Source organism: Balaenoptera physalus (genome assembly GCF_965194825.1).
Source record: "Balaenoptera physalus genome assembly, chromosome: X".
Taxonomy (NCBI): Eukaryota; Metazoa; Chordata; class Mammalia; order Artiodactyla; family Balaenopteridae; genus Balaenoptera; species Balaenoptera physalus.
Window position 1 is genome coordinate 92053134 of NC_138903.1, and position 21342 is coordinate 92074475.

Genomic DNA, 21342 nt, shown 5'->3' on the forward strand with positions numbered 1-21342 from the left:
GGCCTACAAGGAAGGGAGATCAGGAGTGACTGCTAAAGTGTAAAGGGTTTCTTTCTGGGGTGATGAAAATATTTTGAAATTAGATAGTAGTGGTGGTTTAATAACTCAAGGGATATACTGTAAACAACAGAATTATATACTTTCAAAGGTTGAATTTTATAGTATATGAATTATGTCTCAATAAATTGTTATTGTTTAAGAGGGCACATTAGCTATTAATCTCCTGCAGTGCTTTAGGATCAACTGTAAGAAAATCACTTTTTTAATATTTAAGGAATATGGTTTAGTGTGAGCAATTTATGGGTGATGGAATGTGGGTTAAAGCAGCTATGGCTGTGGCCCAGACCACCTTCCCTGTCTTCTGGAGGGCAGTAAGCTAGGGGAGAGGACAACTGGCAGGAAGGAAAAATGGGAAAGTTGGAGAGAAGGAGTCCAAAGTGAGAAGCCTACCCTGGGGTTGAAACTACCTTGCTCTCAATGGATGAAAAAGATGAGGTCATAGAGCTTCCATCTGTCTTTGTGAGACATCAGAGATCATCCTGATAATAGTGTCTTTCCAACAAAAATAGAGCATGAACAAAGTACATTTCTCAGCAAGGCCAAAGATAGGCAGATCTTGTTGTTAGGGATTGCCTGACCAGAATTTTCTCATTTCACCCTAAATCTACTGAGTTCCACTGAGTTCACACAAGCACACACACACACGCACACATGCACACACACACACACACACAGAGAGAGAGAGAGAGACAGAACCCAACATTTTATGATGACCAAATTAATTATTTTGCTGGAGAAAATGATGGCATGGCTCTCAGCAGGCTCCAGCAAATCTAAGCCTAAAGCATCAAGATTCTTAGTCACCCAGACTGCAAACCCTGTTGTTAAGCTGGCCCTCTTCCCTCTCCTGGGCTCTCATCCATATCTACCTAGTCATCATGGTCTATTGATTTATGTTTCTCATCTAATGTACCTCACATCTGTCCCTCTGTTTTCAATCCTCTTACCACTCTGTCAGACCAGATGCTCATCAACTCATGCCGCAAAAACAACTGAACTAACTAATGGGGAGAAAATAAAAGTGTCTGTTTAAGAGCTAACTAACTACAGATTTCCTCTTAGGGGAAGAGATTTGTGTTTGTTTTAGCAAATGCTCTGATGGATCATTTTGATTGCTCAAAGATTACCCTTGGGGCATGGTTGGAATAAACCTGGAGCTAAACATCTCTGCTTGAGAAAGTAGCAGTAATGCCAGAGTTTGGGTATTTGTGATCTGAGGAAAACTAGGGAAAAGATTGAAAGATGGAGAAGGAGAATTGAGCAGCACTGAGAAAACTCAAGCCCTATTAGAATGGCTAAGGAACTTTCAATGTGAGAGATATTTAATATTTAATTTTAAGTTGTTTGCTGCTGTACTGTAAATACTTGGTCCTTCAGTAAAATCTGTGAGCTCACAGCTATTGGTAGTATATGGGAAAGTGAAGAAATCAAGGAGTGAGCAGGGAGGCAACACAGTACAGAAAAGGAACCATATATCCAAGAGGCACGGGAAGAGAATGAGAACATAGTAGAAGCAGAAACTCACAGACATTGGTGACCAGAATTAACATAAGCATCAAACCTTCCCCAGAATCTCCTAAATCGTAAAGGGCACAATTACCCCAGCAAGCCAGGAGGCTTAGGGCCTTGCAGGGCCTGAGTCTTTATCACACTACCCCGGACTGTTGGTTACTTACTGCTCTTCCAGTTTCACTCTTCATCCCTCCTCACTTTCCCCCTGCTTTGTGTCCAAGGAGGAAATCGACCTATATTGACATCATTAATGGGCTTCCTTATATAATGGCTTTCTGTTGGGTTCCACCATTGAGAAGCCCTGGTAGGAGATCTGAGGAGAGTGAGGTCAGGGTATTTATTCACTCAACTCATTCCCTGTAGGGTCACAGTGGGATGGCTAAGCACAGTACCTGATAGATGACCCTCTCAACATCCCTCTCTCTCATCAACTAACTTCTCACACTTCTCCCTCTCTTTCCTCCTCCACTCCTCCAGTTCTAGGAGGGGTAATAACCCTGCTGTTATTTGTCCCTGGGTACTTTACCATTCCTTGTGATTTCCCTACACCCTACTCACAACTTTGTTAAGACTCCCTCCCTTTTTTTTGCTGGCACCCTGACTAATACACTCATTAGGACTTTACATCCATTATCTTAGTTAATTCTCACCACTACTCTATGAAGTAGATATTACTATTAACCTTGTTTTACAGGTGTGAAAATATGAGGCAAGGAGAGGTTAAGTAACTTCTCTGAGGACCTTCTGACTCTGGGGCTTCAGCTTCTATACATGTTATTTTTTTTCCCCACTCCAATAATATCCCTGCATCCAGGCTCTAAGCCATCTGATACACTATGGCCAGACTATTCCTCCTAAAACATTCATGTAAGGCCCTCTAAGATCTGGCTCCTATCTACCTTTTATCTCCCCTGTACTTTCCCTCTGTACAAGCCTTCCAATCAAGTTAAACTGGACTCTTCCGTTTTCCCCAAACATATGATATTAGTCCTACTTTATCATTCTACTCATAAGGCACCCCAAGCCTACTCTCCTCACCCCATTCTATCTCCTTCTATGGTAGTTTCACTCTTCCCTTTCCTTTAGACCCAGCTGAAATCCTCCCTTCTCTATAGAGTCTGGCTAATCCCAGTCTTGCCACTTTCTAGTTAGGTGACCTTCAGTGAGTCATGCTAACTTCTTTGAGTCAGTGCCCTTAACTGTGAAATTCATATCAGTTGCTGGTCTACTGATCTCAAAATACTTACTAATACTAACTGATCTCAAAGTGTCTCAGCAATGAGGTCACCCAACCTAGGAGCCCTTTTCTTCAATAGCTTAATCAAGATTTTCACAAGTGATGTCTTTTTTTTTTTTTTTTAGCAAGGCAATGCTTTTTTTTTAATTTATTTTTTATTTATTTATTTTTGGCTGTGTTGGGTCTTCGTTTCTGTGCGAGGGCTTTCTCTAGTTGCGGTGAGTGGGGACCACTCTTCATCGCGGTGCACGGGCCTCTCACTGTCGCAGCCTCTCTTGTTGTGGAGCACAGGCTCCAGACGCGCAGACTCAGTAGTTGTGGCACACGGGCCCAGTTGCCGCGCGGCATGTGGGATCCTCCCAGACCAGGGCTCGAACCCGTGTCCCCTGCATTGGCAGGCAGATTCTCAACCACTGCGCCACCAGGGAAGCCCACAAGTGATGTCTTATGGTGAATATTTGCCAATCTTTTTATGGTTGCATAGCATCTGAACCCCCTTCATGTATGGGGGAGTTGTCTATTGTGTGTATCTTGGTGGAAGAAAGTGCCCTGCCTCTCACTACAGAGCTCAAGAGGGGCCAAACATTCTTACTTCCTGCTCTCAACAGCTAGGATACAGACATATGACCTAGGCTCAGCCACATGACCTAGGTGTTTAGCTCCTTCCCAGGACTTTTTTTTTAACTTTCTATTTTATATTGGAGAATAGTTGATTAACAATGTTGTGTTAGTTTCAGTTGTACAACAAAGTGATTCAGTTATATATATATACATGTATTTATTCTTTTTTAAATTCTTTCCCCAATTAGGTTGTTACATAATATTGAACAGAGTTCCCTGTGCTATACAGTAGGTCCTTGTTGGTTATCCATTTTAAATACAGCAGTGACTTTTAATATGGAGGAAGTGGATACAGAGGCACTTGGAAATTTTTCACTAGCCATAGTTTCACCACTCTTCTTAGGCTATAGCATGGTTTAGTGGTTCTCAAACTTTAGTGTACATCAGAAACTCAGTGTGATGTATGTGTGCATGTAGGGGGGCGGTGTTCTTGTTAAAGTGCAGTCTCCTGGGTCCTACATAGCTCTGCTTCATCAGTATCCTTCGGAGAGGGGGTCCAGGATTCTTCATTTTCATAAACTCCTTAGAGTTTGTTGATTCTAATACACACTAAAGTTTGAAAATCACAGCTCTATAAGGTCTGTAGGTAATACGTTTTCCTTGCCTTACACATTCTTCCCTTCTTCATCTGTGGATTTCCGAGATCCCTCAATTTGCTTCTACAGAAGAGAGGATTTATTTTCTCTTTAGACTTTGACTTTACTTTTTCCTTGAAAATAATCTTTTTATCAACCACCCCCACACACATACATTAAATACCACACACACACACACACAACACACACACACTGTTTGGACACCTTGAAAGACGAACAGGATTTATATATCATCAATTATTCCTTTTACCATATTTCTAATTCCTCTAAGATAACCTCTATACATCTTTTCCAACTTTCTAATCTTTTCAAGAATTAATTTAGGTTCTTGCCACAGCATGATAAGAAGTGATGACATCTTTCACTTCATTTTGCATGACTTCTATTTTTTCTTTCACTTAAGTCCTATCAATTTTATGGCATCTTTCTTTTTTTTTTTTTTTTGGTTAAGTATAAACTGGACAGATGGTATGAATTTATCTCAATCAGTTTTTCTAATCCTTTATCTTACTAATGTTAACTATTTGGCTTCATAACTCATTTTGATTACTTCTCTTTCCCAACACATTTGAAAATTCCTCCCTAACTCTTGGCATTTTTTATATATTGGAGGAATATATTACTTTCCCTGCCATAGATCTTTTCAAGGGCATATATATTCATAAATTGGATCTCTTATCTTTTCGAATACATACATAGCTATGTTATATCTTATGTCTTTTTTGACATTACAGTCTTGGGTAAGTTAAGAATTAACTTACTCAAGATTTGTCTTTCTGTACACTTAAAGTTTTTCTAAGAGGGTAGATCTTACATTGTGTTTTTACCACACACACATGCCCACACAAATAATAATAAAGTAGTGAGAGGAATCTTTGGGTGGTGATGGATATGTCTATGGCTTTGATAGTGTTGATGGTTTCATGGGTGAATAGTTATCTCCAAACTCACAGAGTTGTATACACTAAGTATGTGCAGTGTTAACATGTCAATTATACACCAGTAAAGGGTTAAAAAAGAGAATATCCTTAGAAGATTGTTTTTAAAATGCTGATTCTCAGCGCTCCTCTGCCTCCGGAGATCTTTGTTCAGTAGGTTTGAGATCAGGACTAGAAATTTATGTTTTAAACAAGGACCCCAAGTGACTCTCATGATCAGGCAAGTTTAGGAGACTCTGCTAAAAGAATGGAAGATGCTGAAGGGTTTGGTTTAGAGTAAGCTTTTTTTTTAATTGAAGTATAACACACAGAAAAGTGCACAAATTGATCCATGCATTTTTCACAAAGTGAACACACTGGTACAAGTAGCACCAAAATCAAGAAACAGAACATTAGCAGGACCATAGAAGCTCTCCAATGTGCCTTCTCCCAATTACTACTTCATCTAACGGGAACCATAAACCTCATTTCTAACAGCATTGATTATTTTTGTCTGTTTTTGAACTTTATGTAAATGAAATGAAACACCGTGTACTCCTTTTTACCTGGATTCTTTCACTCAACATTATTTTTGTGAGATTCATTTGTGTTGCTGTCTGAATGAAAATTGGTCTTTTTTAGTTGCCACTCTGTTATGTGAACATATCACAATTTTTTATCCATCTTACTGTTGAATTGTTTTCAATTTGGGGCTATCATGAGCAGTGTGGCTATACACTTTCTTGTGCATGTCTTTTTGTGCACATATACACTCATTTCTTAGTCAGGTATACACTCAGGAGTAGAATTTCTGGATCACTGGACACATATATTCTTAGCTTTAGTAGATACTGCTAAACAGTTTTCCAAAGTGATTGTTCCAATTTATACTCCCACCTGCAGTGTTTGAGAGTTCCAGTTTTACCACATCCTTGCCAACACAGGGTGTTGTCGGTCTTTTTGATTTTAGGCATTTTGTTGGGTGTGTAATGATATTTAATTGGATTTAATTGGATTTAATTTGTATTTCCCTCATGACTAACGAAGTAGCTGCTGTAGGATTTTGAGGCCTGAAGAAACTAACTAGGATGATGGCTTGATAAGCATGCCACTAATTAAGCTTTGTTTACTTGACAGTTGCTGGCAGAGCATATGCCATATATGAGGTGTTAAATGAATATTTGTTATTGAATGAACCTCTGTTTGTAACTCTTCAGTTGTCTTCAGCAAGCCTTCAGAAGTTTGTTGTAGGAAACAGTTGTGGAAAACCATTCTTTTTTCTTAAAAATAAATAAATAAATAATTTATTTATTTATGTCTGTGTTGGGTCTTCACTGCTGCACGCGGGCTTTCTCTAGTTGCAGCGAGTGGGGCTACTCTTCATTGTGGTGCACAGGCTTCTCATTGCGGTGGCTTCTCTTGTTGCGGAGCATGGGCTCTAGGCGCGCGGGCTTCAGTAGTTGTGGCACACAGGCTCCAGAGAGGAGGCTCAGTAGTTGTGGCACACGGGCTTAGTTGCTCTGTGGTGTGTGGGATCTTCCCGGACCAGGGCTCGAACCCGAGTCCCCTTCATTGGCAGGCAGATTCTTAACCACTGTGCCACAAGGGAAGCCTGGAAAACCATTCTTTAATGATGTAAGGGATCACAGTTCTTCAGCAATTGAGAATTATTGACATGGAGGAGCCCGGTAGATGTCAAGGTGAATTACCAAATAATTGACCAGATTAGGTAGTGACGGACCAGCTGAGGATTGCAGTTGAGGATTAATAAGTAGGTACAAAAAATTTTAATATTTTTGTTTACACTTCTTTAAATTGTTCTATGTAGTGTGCATATGTAATATGTATAATTAGAGGATAGTGGGTGCTAGTGCTTTAGTCATTCATTCAACAAATATTTCTTGAACCTCTACTAGATGGCAGGCATTGTGCTAAATCATGGTATAATAGAAAGAGTATGGGCTTTGTACATTAATATACCTGTCTTTGAATCCCTGATCTTCTGCAAGTTATTTAGCCTCTCTAAGTCTCAATTTCCTCATTTGTAAAATGTAATTATAATGCTTATCTTTCAGGTTGTATGAGGATTAAATAAAGGAATGCCTTTAAAGTTCCTGGTACATAGCAGGCAGGCAATAGCTTAATTCGCCACAGAACTTATCACAGTGTGATTTATATTATAATTGTATACATTCTACCTCCCCCTTTAGATTGTGAGTTCCTTAAGTAACTCACAGGGAGAATCCCATTCATCCTTGTACCTTTCAAACCCTAACAGAGTGTCTGGCATGCATTGGGCATTAAATCAGTGTTTGCTGAATTAAAGATATACTCTCTTCCCTCCAGAAATTTATAAGCCAAAGGCGAGCTAAGAGAGTCACATAACTAACTGTACTAGAAGGCAGTATACAATGAATAGCATAAGAAGGGTCCAAAGTGCTTTGGGGATTCAGAAGAAAGAAACTATCACTTCTGGTTCTGTAGATCATAGAAGGCTTCATGGAAGTGGAACCATAAGGGCTGGACTTTGAAAGATAGGTAGGATTTTTAATGGACAAATATAACAAGAAAGATATTTCAGACAGTGGGGTCATTGTTAGCAAAGAGTGTGTTAGGATGAAATATAGGTTAACTTAAAAAATAAACTTTCTATTTTAAAAGTTTTAGATTTACATAAAAATTACAAAGATAGTACAGAGTTCCTATATACCCTGCACCCAGTTTTCCCTATTTTTAATATTTTACATCAGTATGGTACATTTATCAGAAGTAATGGACAAATACTGATGCATTATTATTAAATAAAGTCCATACTTTATTCAGATTTCTATGGTTTTGCCTAATGTTCATTTTCTGTTTCAGGATACCATCCAGGATATCACAATACATTTAGCTGTTATGTCTTCTTAGTCTCCTCTTGGCTGTGACGTTTTTCTCAGATTTTAATTGTTATTGATGACCTTGACAGTTTTGAGGAGTACTGGTCAGGTATTTTGTAGAATATCTCTCAACTTAGATTTGTCTAATGTGTTTCTCATGATTAGATTGGGGTTATGTGTTTTGGGGAAGAAGACCACAGAGGTAAAGTGCCATTTTCATCACAACATATTAAAGGTGTATAGTATCACGACTTACTCCTGTTGATGTTAACCTTGATCACCTGACTGAGTTATTATGTGTCGGGTTTCTTCACTGTAAAGTTATACTTTTTACCCTCTTTCCATACTGTACAATTTGGAAGGAAGTCACTATGCATATCCCATACTTAAGTCATAGGGAGATATGCTTCACTTCTTTGAGGGAAGAGTATCTAAAATATCTGGATTCCTCCACATGGGAGATTTATCTCTTCTTCCCAATTATTTATTTTCATTATTTATTTATAGTAGTATGGACTCCTGGATATTTATTTTATACTTTGAGTTATAATCCAATACTACTTTCTTTATTTTCTTGCTCAAATTACTCTAGCTCTGGCCATTGGGAACTCTTTCAATTGACTCCTGTATCCCATTGACATATTCTAAATTTTGTGGGATTTTTTGAGCACCTTATTACTTACTGGCACTACAAGATACTCTAGGATCATCTTGTATATTTTCTGTTCCAATTCTAGAATCAACCCTTTATCTAAGGAGTCCTGGGTCCTTTCATTGGAAAATGGTTTTAGAAATCAAGATCTGGGCACTAGGTGTGCTCATTGTTATGGAGATGTTAGGTTAAGTTGTACATAATTTCCTAGAAGCCGAATAGCTTTCTACTTTCTCTTCTTGTCAGGTGAGAGTTTCTTGATGTCATATCTTCTTTTTTCCTAATCCATGATCTTTGATGCAACTCTTCCCTTATCTAGGTAATAAGCCTCATGGCCTAGGCCTAGTGACTTCAGGGTAGCAGAAGAAGGATTGATATTAACAACCTCTACTTACCCTCATGCATACATATGTGTCTCATCCTTGTTTGCCATTTTTCCAATCATATAAGAGGGATTTTTCTGAATGCCAGCAACTATGTTATTTAACCTCCCTTCCCAACAGACAGGCACCAAAAAGCTATTTTATTATTTGCAATTTTATAACCTATACCATAATACAGATCTCTTAGAAACCAATTTTGAAAATACCATACTAATTTGTTCAACTTGCCTATTTTCCTTTTAGAAATACATTTTAACTCAGCAGTCCCCAACCTTTTTGGCACCAGGCACCAGTTTTGTGGAAGGCAATTTTTTCCATGAACTGGCTGGGGGGATGGTTTCGGGATGATACGAGGGCATTACATTTATTGTGCACTTTATTTCTATTATTATTACATTGTAATATATAATGAAATAATTATACAACTCACCATAATGCAGAATCAGTGGGAGCCCTGAACTTGTTTTCACTTGCCACTCACTGTTAGGGTTTTGACATAAGTCTGCAAGCAATTGATTTATTATGGTCTCTGTGCAGTCAAACCTCTCTGCTAATGATAATCTGAATTTGCAGCCACTCCCCAGCACTAGTATCACCGTCTCAGCTCCACATCAGATCATCAAGCATTAGATTCTCATAAGGAGCACGGAACCTAGATCACTCCCATGTGCAGTTCACAGTAGGTTCGCGCTCCTATGAGAATCTAATGCCGCCCCTGAACTGACAGGAGGCGGAGCTCAGGCCTTAATGCAAGTGATAGGGAGTGGATGTAAATACAGATGAAGCTTCGCTCTCTCGCCCAACACTCACCGCCAGTTCTGAGGCCCAGTTCCTAACAGGCCATGGGCCAGTGCTTGTCTGTGGCCTGGGGATTGGGGACCATGTTTTAACTGACCATCAGGCATAGTGGATTTCCTATAGATTCAGAATAACTCCTCTCTGCACTGTTGGTGAGGATGTAAATTGGTGCAGCCATTATGGAAAATACTATGGAGGTTCCTTAAAAAACTAAAAATAAAACTGTCTTATGAGCCAGCAATTTCACTCCTGGGTATATATCTGGAAAAAAATAAAAGCATTAAGCAAAAAGATACATGTACCCCAGTGACCATAGCAACATTATTTACAATAGCCAATACATGGAAGCACCCAAATATCCATCAACATATGAATGGATAGAGAAGTTGTGGTGTATATATATATATATATATATATATATATATATATATATATACACAGAAGGTGATAAAGGAGAAAGGGCACCTAGTGTGCAATCATGATCTAATAGTGTCCTTTACTGAAATGATAAATTAAGGGAAAGAACTTTACTGCGTAAATAAAAAATGATAAGCATCAACTCTGAGAAAATAGTGTTATAAGGACAAACATACTCCATTCAAACGTTTTCAACATGACTAGTGTCAGGGAAATCATTTAAAAGCACAATCGAGGACCCCAAAACAGCAAAGGAATAATTAAAGCAAAATGTCCAAGAAAAAATACATATCCAAGGTGGAAGAAACTAAAGTTACTAATCTGACTGGTTCAGATTAATCTTAGGTGGTTTCTAAACCCAAGAGTGAATTCTCCTGTTTTTGAAAACAGAAACTTTCTTGACATGTACCTTGGCATCTTGGGGGGATGCTGGAAGCATCCAATCAGAGCAGCCAAAGCACCACTCTGGATCGGCTCAGCCAATGAAAAGCCTGCAACTCCTGAGGCCTAGCCATGGACTCAAAGTGTGAAGAGTTGTCCTGGGCTTGAAGCAAAAAAGAGTCTTCCCGGCACGTGCAGCTTTTGAGATTGAGGGGAGAAAGGGATGTGATTCCTTGCCATTGGGCCAAAATATTAGACTGTGGCACAGTGTAAAGCAATAAGAGCCTTCTTGGGAAATTCGGCCTTTAGAGATTATAGAGTATACCGGAACGTTTCATTCACTGTGGTTTCTTTGCTGGTTGGCTGTTAATCACGGTGATTTAATGATATGAATTCAGAGACTGTACCGGACCTGTCTTTTGTCCCGTGCATCAAATTGTGGCAAGAGCGCCCTCTAGCGGCGCCGGGCGGTGCGGACGGCCTCTCCTGCCGCCTGCACGCGCGCGCACGCACGCCCGCGGCGACACCGCGCACTCCGCCGCTTCGCCCGTCGCGCCGCGCAGGCGGTCGCTCGCCGAGCCCGCGGCCGGGACCCTGGCGTGCAGCGCGGGCCTCGGCGGGGCCCAACGCCCCGGTCTGGAAGGATGCGGCCCTGGGCGGCCCGGGAGCTGAGCAGGGCCCCCGCGCCGACCCCCGCGGGCCCCGGCCTCCGGAGCCGCAGCTGCCGCCCGGCCCCCGAGAGACATGACTTGCAAGCCGCGTTCCGACTGGATTCCCTACAGTGTCTTAGATGATGAGGGCAGCAACCTGAGGTAGCAGAAGCTTGACCGGCAGCGGGCCCAATTTTAAAGAAAAGGAAGACAAACAAAAAAACAGCAATATGGCAAGAAGTTAATGACGAGTATTTCAAGTAAGATTTTTTTATAAACTCATTTGTAAAAAGAACTCTTTGGAAATTTGGTGTAGTAAGCTATTTTCACTGGTTGTATCATTCCATTCCATTTTCTAGTAATAAAAATTAGCTTTTTCCCCTTCATGATTGAAACCATTTTCTTAGTGGTAGGATTAGCTGTCCCTTAAAAGTCCAAGAGGAAACACTATTGGAAGCCTAGTCATTTGGGGAGGAAACCGCACTGATGACCCACATTTCTTCAATTCTTCTAAAGTCCCTTTTTGGTTCAATTTCTGTAACTTATTTCTCCATGAATACATTTAAATACGCTTTTGATTGTATTATCTTAGGCTCTTGAAAGTAATTTGATCTTAATTTTTAAGTATTTCCAATTGATTCCTTTTCTCTCCTCTGGTGGTTTCTTAAAGAATAGGGACATTGTTGAGTGTTTTTTTTTTTCCCCCAACCAACCTCTCTTATATTTATCCTCCATGCGAGGTATTTTAGGAAACCAAATCATGCTAAATAAAAGAAATTTAAATTTGTTAACGATGAATTATTTTTAATCATTTTATGAGTAACCATTTTTCATTTGTGTTCTCGGTGTGAGGACTGTGATATTGCCATTTCTTCCACCTGTATATAGCAGTATCATCCAGAGATTCTTATGTGGGATATAGTAGCCGATAAAATGCAGTAACAGATATAAAAACCACACCTACCCGTTTATTCTCCTTCAACATATCTCAAATCCTAATTCAGTTAAATACATAAAATCGGACCCCAGAGCAGTGTAAACTGAGAGAAAACTAATTTTCTAGAGTCAAGCACCATAACTTGTGAAATTTCTTTGTACCTAATTCATATTTCTCCGAATCTTTTTTTTTTATTTTTACTTTTTGCAGTCTTTCCCTTTTCGGTTTTCATCCAAAAATCTTGACTGAACTGCAGTTGTGCACGGATGAAGGGATCATCCACTGACAGCAGGTGTAACCAGCATCTCCAGAGCAGCAGCCCACGAGGGACTGGCATCCCGCGAGCCAAAGCAGTTGGCCAAGAGTGTGGTGGGGCGTCCAGAGCTGAACTAGTAACAGCCTTCCTGTGATACTCAGCCCGGAGATCAAGTTGGAAAGAGGTGTGATAGCTCACTTGTTGTTTTTCCCTTCATGTAGTTTTAGATTCTACATATAGATGATATCATATTATATTTGTCTTTGTGGTATGATAATCTCTAGGTCTATCCATATTGTTGCAAAAGGCATTATTTCATTCTTTTTATGGCTGAGTCATATTCCATTGTATATATGTACCACATCTTCTTTATCCATTCGTCTGTTGATGGACATTTAGGTTGATTCCATGTCTTGGCCACTGTAAATAGTGCTGCTATGAACATTGGTGTGCATGTATCTTTTTGAATTAGAGTTTTCTCTGGATATATGCTCAGGTGTGGGTTTGCTGGATCATATGATAGATCTATTTTTAGTTTTTTAGGAATCTCCATACTGTTCTCCACAATGTATGTACAAACTTACATTCCCACCAACAGTGCAGGAGGGTTCCGTTTTCTCCTTTTAAAATTTCTTTTTTTTTTTTGGCCACGCCACGTGGCCTGTGGGATCTTAGTTCCCCTACCAGGCATTGAACCCACATCCTCAGCAGTGAAAGCACAGAGTCCTAATCACTGGACTGCCAGGGAATTTCCAGGTTCCCTCTTCTCCACAACCTCTCCAGCATTTATTGTGTGTAGACTTTTTGATGATGGCCATTCTCACCCGTGTGAGGTGGTACCTCATTGTAGTTTTGATTTGCATTTTCTAATAATTAGCAGTGTTGAGCGTCTTTTCATGTGCCTATTGACCATCTGTATTTCTTCTTTGGAGAAATGTCTATTTAAGTCTTCTGCCCATTGTTTGATTTGTGTTTTTGGTGGTGGTGTTGATTTGTATGAGCTGTTTGTATATTTTGGAAATTAAGCCCTTGTAGGTCATTTGCAAAAATTTCTCCCATTCCATAAGTTGTCTTTTCATGTTGTTTATGGTTTCCTTTGCTGTGCAAAAGCTTGTAGGTTTCATTAGGTCCCATTTGTTTATTTTTTATTTAATTTCTATTGCCTAGGGAGACTGACCTAAGAAAACATTTGTATGATTTATGTCAGAGAACGTTTTGCCTATGATCTCTTGTAGAAATTTTATGGTGTCATGTCTTCTGTTTAAGTCTTTAAGCCATTTTGAGTTTATTTTTCTGTATGGTGTGAGCGTGTGTTCTAACTTCATTGATTTGCATGCAGCTGTCCAACTTTCCCAGCACCACTTGCAGAAGAGCCTGTCTTTTTCCCATTGTATACTTTTGCCTCGTTTGTTGAAATTTAATTGACTGTAGGTGTGTGGGTTTATTTCTGGGCTCTCTATTCTCTTCCATTGATCCATATATGTTTTTTTCTGCCAAAACCATGCCATTTTGATTACTGTAGCTTTGTAGTATTGTCTGAGGTCTGGGAGGGTTGTGCCACCTGCTTTGTTCTTTTTCTTCAGGATTTCTTTGGCAGTTCTGGGTCTTTTATGGTTCCATATACATTTTAGGTTTATTTGTTCTAGTACTGTGAAATATGTCATGGGTAATTTGATTGGGATCGCATTAAATCTGTAGATTGCTTTGGGTAGTATGGCCATTTTTACAATATTGATTCTTCCACTCCAAGAGCATGGGATATCTTTTCATATTTTTAATTATTTTCAATTTCCTTTATTAATGTTTTATAGTTCTCAGTGTATAAGTCTTTCACCTCCTTGCTCAGGTTTATTCCTGAATATTTTATTTTTGGGGGTGCAATTTTAAAAGGTATTTTTTTTTTACATTCCCTTTCTGATATTTCATTGTTAGTGTAAAGAAATGCAGTCAATTTCTGTATGTTAATCTTGCATCCTGCTACCTTGCTGACTTCGTTTATCAGCTCTAGTAGTTTTTGTGTGGAGTCTTTAGGGTTTTCTCTATATAGTATCATGTCGTCTGCATATAATGACAATTTTACTTCTTCACTTCCAATTTGGATACTTTTTATTTCTTTTTCTTCTCTGATTGCTGTGGCTAGGACTTCCAATACTATGCTGAATAGAAGAGGTGAGAGTGGGCATCCTTGCCTTGTTCCAGATTTTAGCTGGAAGGCTTTCAGCTTTTCACTGTTGAGTGTTATATTGGCTGTGGGTTTGTCATAAATGAATGGCTTTTATTATGTTGAGATATGATCCCTTTATACCCACTTTGGTAAGAGTTTTTTTCATGAATGGATGTTGAATTTTTCAAATGCTTTTTCTGCATCTATTTAGATGATCATGTGGTATTTGTCTTTTCTTTTGTTGATGTGGTGTATCACATTGATTGATTTGTGTATGTTGAACCATCCTTGTGAACTTGGGATGAATCCCACTAGGTTGTGGTGTATGATCTTTTGTGTGTGTGTTGTTGGATTCAGTTTGTTAATATTTTGTTGATAATATTTTCATCTATATTCATCAAAGATATTGACCTGTAATTTTCTTTTTTGGTGATGTCTTTGTCTGGTTTTGGTATCAGGGTGATGGCGGCTTCATAGAATGTCTTTGGGAATGTTCCCTTCTCTTCAGTCTTTTGGAAGAGTTTGGGAAGGATTGGTAAAAGTTCTTTGTATGTTTGGTAGAATTCACCTGCGAAGCCATCTGTTCCTGGACTTTTATTTGTAGGGAGTTTTGGGTTTGTTTTCGTTTTTGTTTTTTTTTTTTACAGATTCTATTCCACTTCTAGTGATCAGTCTGTTCAAATTATCTGTTTCTTAGTAATTCAGTTTTGGTGGGCTGTATGTTTCTAGAAACTTGTCCATTTCTTCTAGGTTGTCAGATTTGTTGGCATATAATTGTTCATAGTATTCCCTTATGTTTTTTGTATTTCTGCGGTATCAGTTGTTATGGCTCCTTTTTCATTTCTTATTTTGTTTGTTTGGGTTCTCTCTCTTTTCTTCTTGGTGAGCCGGGCCAGAGGTTTGTCAATTTTGTTTACCTTTTCCAAGAACGAGCTCTTGGTTTTATTGGGTTTTTTCCTATTTTTTTAATACCTGTTTTATTTATTTCCTCTGTGATCTTTATTATTTCCTTCCTTCTGCTGACTTTAGGTTTTATTTATTCTTCTTTTTCTAATTTTTTAAAGTGGTTAGTTAAGTTGTCTATTTGAGATTTTTCTTGTTTTCTGAGGAAGGCCTGTATCGCTATGAAATTCCCTCTCAGACCTGCTTTTGCTGCATCCCATAGATTTTGTATGGTTGTGTTTTCATTGTCATTTGTCTCAAGGTATTTTTTAATTCCTTTAATTCCTTCTTTGATTTCCTTGTTGACCCACAGTTTTTTAGTAGCATGTTGTTTAGGCTCCATGTAGTCGTTTTTTTCCTCATTTCTTTTCCTGTGTTTGATTTCTAGTTTCCTGTCCTTGTGGTCAGAGAAGATGCTTGAAATAATTTCTATACTCTTAAATTTTTGAGGTTTTGTTTTGTGCCCTAGCATGTGGTCAGTCCTAGAGAATGTTCCATGTGCACTTGACAAGAATGTTCATTCTGGTTTTTTTAATGTAATGTCCTGAAAATATCAATTAAGTTTAACTGTTCTATTGTATCATTTAGGATCTCTCTTGCCTTATGGATTTTCTGTATAGAAGATATCTCCATTGCTGTGAGAAGGGTGTTAAATTCTCCTTCTCTTATTGTATTCCTGTTGATTTCTCCCTTTATGTCTGTTAGTAGTTGTTTTCTGTATTCAGGTGTTCCTATATTCGGTGCATATATGTTGACGAGTGTAAAATCCTCCTCATGTATTGATCCTTTCACCATTATATAGTGTCCCTCTTTATCTTTCTTTATGGCCTTTGTTTTAAAGTCTATTTTGTCTGACATGACTATGCAACCCCCACTTTCTTGTCATTTCCATTTGCATGAAATATCTTTCTCGATCCCCTCACTTTCAATCTATGTGTGTCCTTTACCCTGAAGTGGGTCTCTTGTAGGCAGTATATTATAGGCTCTTGTTTGTTTTGTTTTTTTTTAATCCAATCTGCCACTCTATGTCTTTTTTTTTCACACACACACACTATATTTTATTTTTACAAGAGATAAATAGACTGACACCAGGCATTGTACATGGATGACCACAACAAAAGCAACAATGATTGCAATTACCAAACATGAAACACACTTATACTATGTCATAATATTGACATTCAGTCCAGTAATCCTCCACTGTAACAGCTCCTTTACTTTGCAGTGAAAATTGATTTGTATATTCTTTGCCTCTGAGTCCTTGTGGGATTTTTTTTTTTAATTCAGACAGAAAGTCACAAAAATTATATTCATCCTCATCAGTTCACTCAGTCCCATGTAATTAATTTTTTGTTATCTTGATCTTTTGTTAGCACTTTTATGAGTTCATCAGTTTTTCATTAAAGTTCTGAAAATGCTTATTCATTCGGTTCAGCAGTACAGTCAGTTACCAGAAACCAGTACTTGTCAGAGACTTTTCCATGAATTTCTTAAAGATGAAAGCCTTTTATACGAACATATTTGCAAAAGCATCAGAGTACACCCAGAACTGTCTGTAAATGACAAAAGACTTAAAAATGACCACAGTTAAAGATTTGATGAAAGTTCATAATAATGCAGTTGACAAGAAAATTAGTTATTTCTCAGATATACATTTTAAGGTAATAACTAGGATTATGACTTATTATACCAGAACATATAAGATTTTTAGAAATTTCATGTAATGTCTGAAACATTTATATTAACATATTTCCATACAAATAACCCAATGAAAGTTTAGTATTAGTTGTTTTGTTTGTTTGTTTTTTTATACTGCAGGTTCTTATTAGGCATCAATTTTATACACATCAGTGTATACATGTCAATCCCAATCGCCCAATTCAGCACACCACCATCCCCACCCCACCGCAGTTTTCCCCCCTTGGTGTCCATATGTCCGTTCTCTACATCTGTGTCTCAACTTCTGCCCTGCAAACCGGCTTATCTGTACCATTTTTCTAGGTTCCACATACATGCGTTAATATACGATATTTGTTTTTCTCTTTCTGACTTACTTCATTCTGTATGACAGTCTCTAGATCCATCCACGTCTCAACAAATGACTCAATTTTGTTCCTTTTTATGGCTGAGTAATATTCCATTGTATATATGTACCACATCTTCTTTATCCATTCGTCTGTCGATGGGCATTTAGGTTGCTTCCATGACCTGGCTATTGTAAATAGTGCTGCAATGAACATTCGGGTGCATGTGTCTTTTTGAATTACGGTTTTCTCTGGGTATATGCCCAGTAGTGGGATTGCTGGGTCATATGGTAATTCTATTTTTAGTTTTTTAAGGAACCTCCTTATTGTTCTCCATAGTGGCTGTATCAATTTACATTCCCACCAACAGTGCAAGAGGGTTCCCTTTTCTGCACACCCTCTCCAGCATTTGTTGTTTGTAGATTTTCTGATGATGCCCATTCTAACTGGTGTGAGGTGATACCTCATTGTAGTTTTGATTTGCATTTCTCTAATAATTAGTGATGTTGAGCATCTTTTCATGTGCTTCGTGGCCGTCTGTATGTCTTGTTTGGAGAAATGTCTATTTAGGTCTTCTGCCCATTTTTGGATTGGGTTGTTTGTTTCTTTAATATTGAGCTGCATGAGCTGTTTATATATTTTGGAGATTAATCCTTTGTCCGTTGATTCGTTTGCAAATATTTTCTCCCATTCTGAGGGTTGTCTTTTCGTCTTGTTTATGGTTTCCTTTGCTGTGCAAAAGCTTTGAAGTTTCAATAGGTCCCATTTGTTTATTTTTGTTTTTATTTCCATTACTCTAGGAGGTGGATCAAAAAAGATCTTGCTGTGATTTATGTCAAAAAGTGTTCTTCCTATGTTTTCCTCTAAGAGTTTTATAGTGTCCGGTCTTACATTTAGGTCTTGAATCCATTTTGAGGTTACTTTTGTGTATGGTGTTAGGGAGTGTTCTAATTTCATTCTTTTACATGTAGCTGTCCAGTTTTCCCAGCACCACTTATTGAAGAGACTGTCTTTTCTCCATTGTATATCTTTGCCTCCTTTGTCATAGATTAGTTGACCATAGGTGTGTGGGTTTACCTCTGGGCTTTCTATCTTGTTCCATTGATCTATGTTTCTGTTTTTGTGCCAGTACCAAATTGTCTTGATTACTGTAGTTTTGTAGTATAGTCTGAAGTCAGGGAGTCTGATTCCTCCAGCTCCGTTTTTTTCCCTCAAGACTGCTTTGGCTATTCGGGGTCTTTTGTGTCTCCATACAAATTTTAAGATGATTTGTTCTAGTTCCGTAAAAAATGCCATTGGTAATTTGATAGGGATTGTGTTGAATCTGTAGATTGCTTTGGGTAGTATAGTCATTATCACAATATTGATTCTTCCAATCCAATAACATGGTATATCTCTCCATCTGTTGGTATCATTAATTTCTTTCATAAGTGTCTTATAGTTTTCTGCATACAGGTCTTTTGTCTCCCTAGGTACGTTTACTCCTAGGTATTTTATTCTTTTTGTTGCAATGGTAAATGGGAGTGTTTCCATAATCTCACTTTCAGATTTTTCATCATTAGTGTATAGGAATGCAAGAGATTTCTGTGCATTAATTTTGTATCCTGCAACTTTACCAAATTCATTGATTAGCTCTAGTAGTTTTCTGGTGGCATTTTTAGGATTCTCTATGTATAGTATCATGTCATCTGCAAACAGAGACAGCTTTACTTTTTCTTTTCCAATTTGTATTCCTTTTATTTCTTTTTCTTCTCTGATTGCCATGGCTAGGACTTCCAAAACTATGTTGAATAATAGTGGAGAGAGTGGACATCCTTGTCTCATTCCTGATCTTAGAGGAAATGCTTTCAGTTTTTCACCATTGAGAATGATGTTTGCTGTGGGTTTGTTGTATATGGCCTTTATTATGTTGAGGTAGGTTCCCTCTATGCCCACTTTCTGGAGAGTTTTTATCATAAATGGGTGTTGAATTTTGTCAAAAGCTTTTTCTGCATCTATTGAGATGATCATATGGTTTTTGTTTTTTTTTTAACATCTTTATTGGAGTATAATTGGATCATATGGTTTTTATTCTTCAATTTGTTAATATGGTGTATCACATCGATTGATTTGCATATACTGAAGAATCCTTGCATACCTGGGATAAATCCCACTTGATCATGGTAAATGATCCGTTTAATGTGTTGTTGGATTCTGTTTGCTAGTATTTTGTTGAGGATTTTTGCATCTATATTCATCAGTGATATTGGTCTGTAATTATCTTTTTTTGTAGTATCTTTGTCTGGTTTTGGTATCAGGGTGATGATGGCCTCATAGAATGAGTTTTGGAGTGTTCCTTCCTCTGCAATTTTTGGAAGAGTTTGAGAAGGATGGGTGTTAGCTCTTCTCTAAATGTTTGATAGAATTCACCTGTGAAGCCATCTGGTCCTGGACTTTTGTTTGTTGGAAGATTTTCAATCACAGTTTCAACTTCATTACTTGTGATTGGTCTGTTCATATTTTCTGTTTCTTCCTGGTTCAGTCTTGGAAGGTTATACCTTTCTAAGAATTTGTCCATTTCTTCCAGGTTGTCCATTTTATTGGCATAAAGTTGCTTGTAGTAGTCTCTTAGGATGCTTTGTATTTCTGCAGTGTCTGTTGTAACTTCTCCTTTTTCATTTCTAATTTTATTGATTTGAGTCCTCTCCTTCTTTTTCTTGATGAGTCTGGCTAATGGTTATCCATTTTGTTTATCTTCTCCAAGAACAAGCTTTTAGTTTTATTGATCTTTGCTACTATTTTCTTTGTTTCTATTTCATTTATTTCTGATCTGGTCTTTATAATTTCTTTCCTTCTGCTAACTTTGGGTTTTGTTTGTTCTTCTTTCTCTAGTTCCTTTAGGTGTAAGGTTAGATTGTTTACTTGAGATTTTTCTTGTTTCTTGAGGTAGGCTTGTATAGCTATAAACTTCCCTCTTAGAACTGCTTTTGCTGCATCCCGTAGGTTTTGGATCATTGTGTTTTCATTGTCATTTGTCTCTAGGTATTTTTTTATTTTCTCTTTGATTTCTTCAGTGATCTCTTGGTTGTTTAGTAACATACTGTTTAGCCTCCATGTGTTTGTGTTTTTTACGTTTTTTTCCCTGTTAATTCATTTCTAATCTCACAGTGTTGTGGTCAGAAAAGATGCTTGATATGATTTCAATTTTCTAAAATTTACTGAGGCTTGATTTGTGACCGAAGATGTGATCTATCCTGGAGAATGTTCTGTGTGCACTTGAGAAGAAAGTGTAATCTGCTGGTTTTGGATGGAATGTCTTATAAATATCAATTAAATCAATCTGGTCTATTGTGTCATTTAAAGCTTCTGTTTCCTTATTTATTTTCACTTTGGATGATCTGTCCATTGGTGTAAGTGAGGTGTTAAAGTCCCCCACTATTATTGTGTTACTCTCGATTTCCTCTTTTAGAGCTGTTAGCAGTTTCCTTATGTATTGAGGTGTTCCTATGTTGGGTGCATATATATTTATACTTGTTATGTCTTCTTCTTGGATTGATCCCTTGATCATTATGTAGTGTCCTTCCTTGTCTCTTGTAACATTCTTTATTTTAAAGTCTATTTTATCTGATATGAGTATAGCTACTCCAGCTTTCTTTTGATTTCCATTTGCATGGAATATCTTTTCCCATCCCCTCACTTTCAGTCTGTATGTGTCCCTAGGTCTGAAGTGGGTCTCTTGTAGACAGCATATATATGGGTCTTGTTTTTGTATGCATTCAGCAAGCCTGTGTCTTTTGGTTGGAGCATTTAATCCATTCACGTTTAAGGTAATTATCGATATGTATGTTCCTATGACCATTTTCTTAATTGTTTTGGGTTTGTTTTTGTAGGTCCTTTTCTTCTCTTGTGTTTCCCACTTAGAGAAGTTCCTTTAGCA

At 38.0% G+C, this 21342-nt stretch overlaps 2 protein-coding genes across 2 annotated transcripts in view; both read left to right on the forward strand.

Annotated features, from left to right (window-relative positions):
• PLP1 (proteolipid protein 1) overlaps positions 1-21342 on the forward strand; it is a 345526-nt gene that overhangs the window by 89537 nt on the left and 234647 nt on the right. The gene's annotated exons all lie outside the window — the stretch shown is intronic.
• Positions 11049-21342, forward strand: part of LOC309652736 (uncharacterized protein) — a gene marked incomplete at its 3' end in the record, with an annotated part of 30447 nt that continues 20153 nt past the window's right edge. The window contains exons 1-2 of the mRNA XM_082446755.1: positions 11049-11363; positions 12251-12480. The remainder of the gene's footprint in view (positions 11364-12250; positions 12481-21342) is intronic.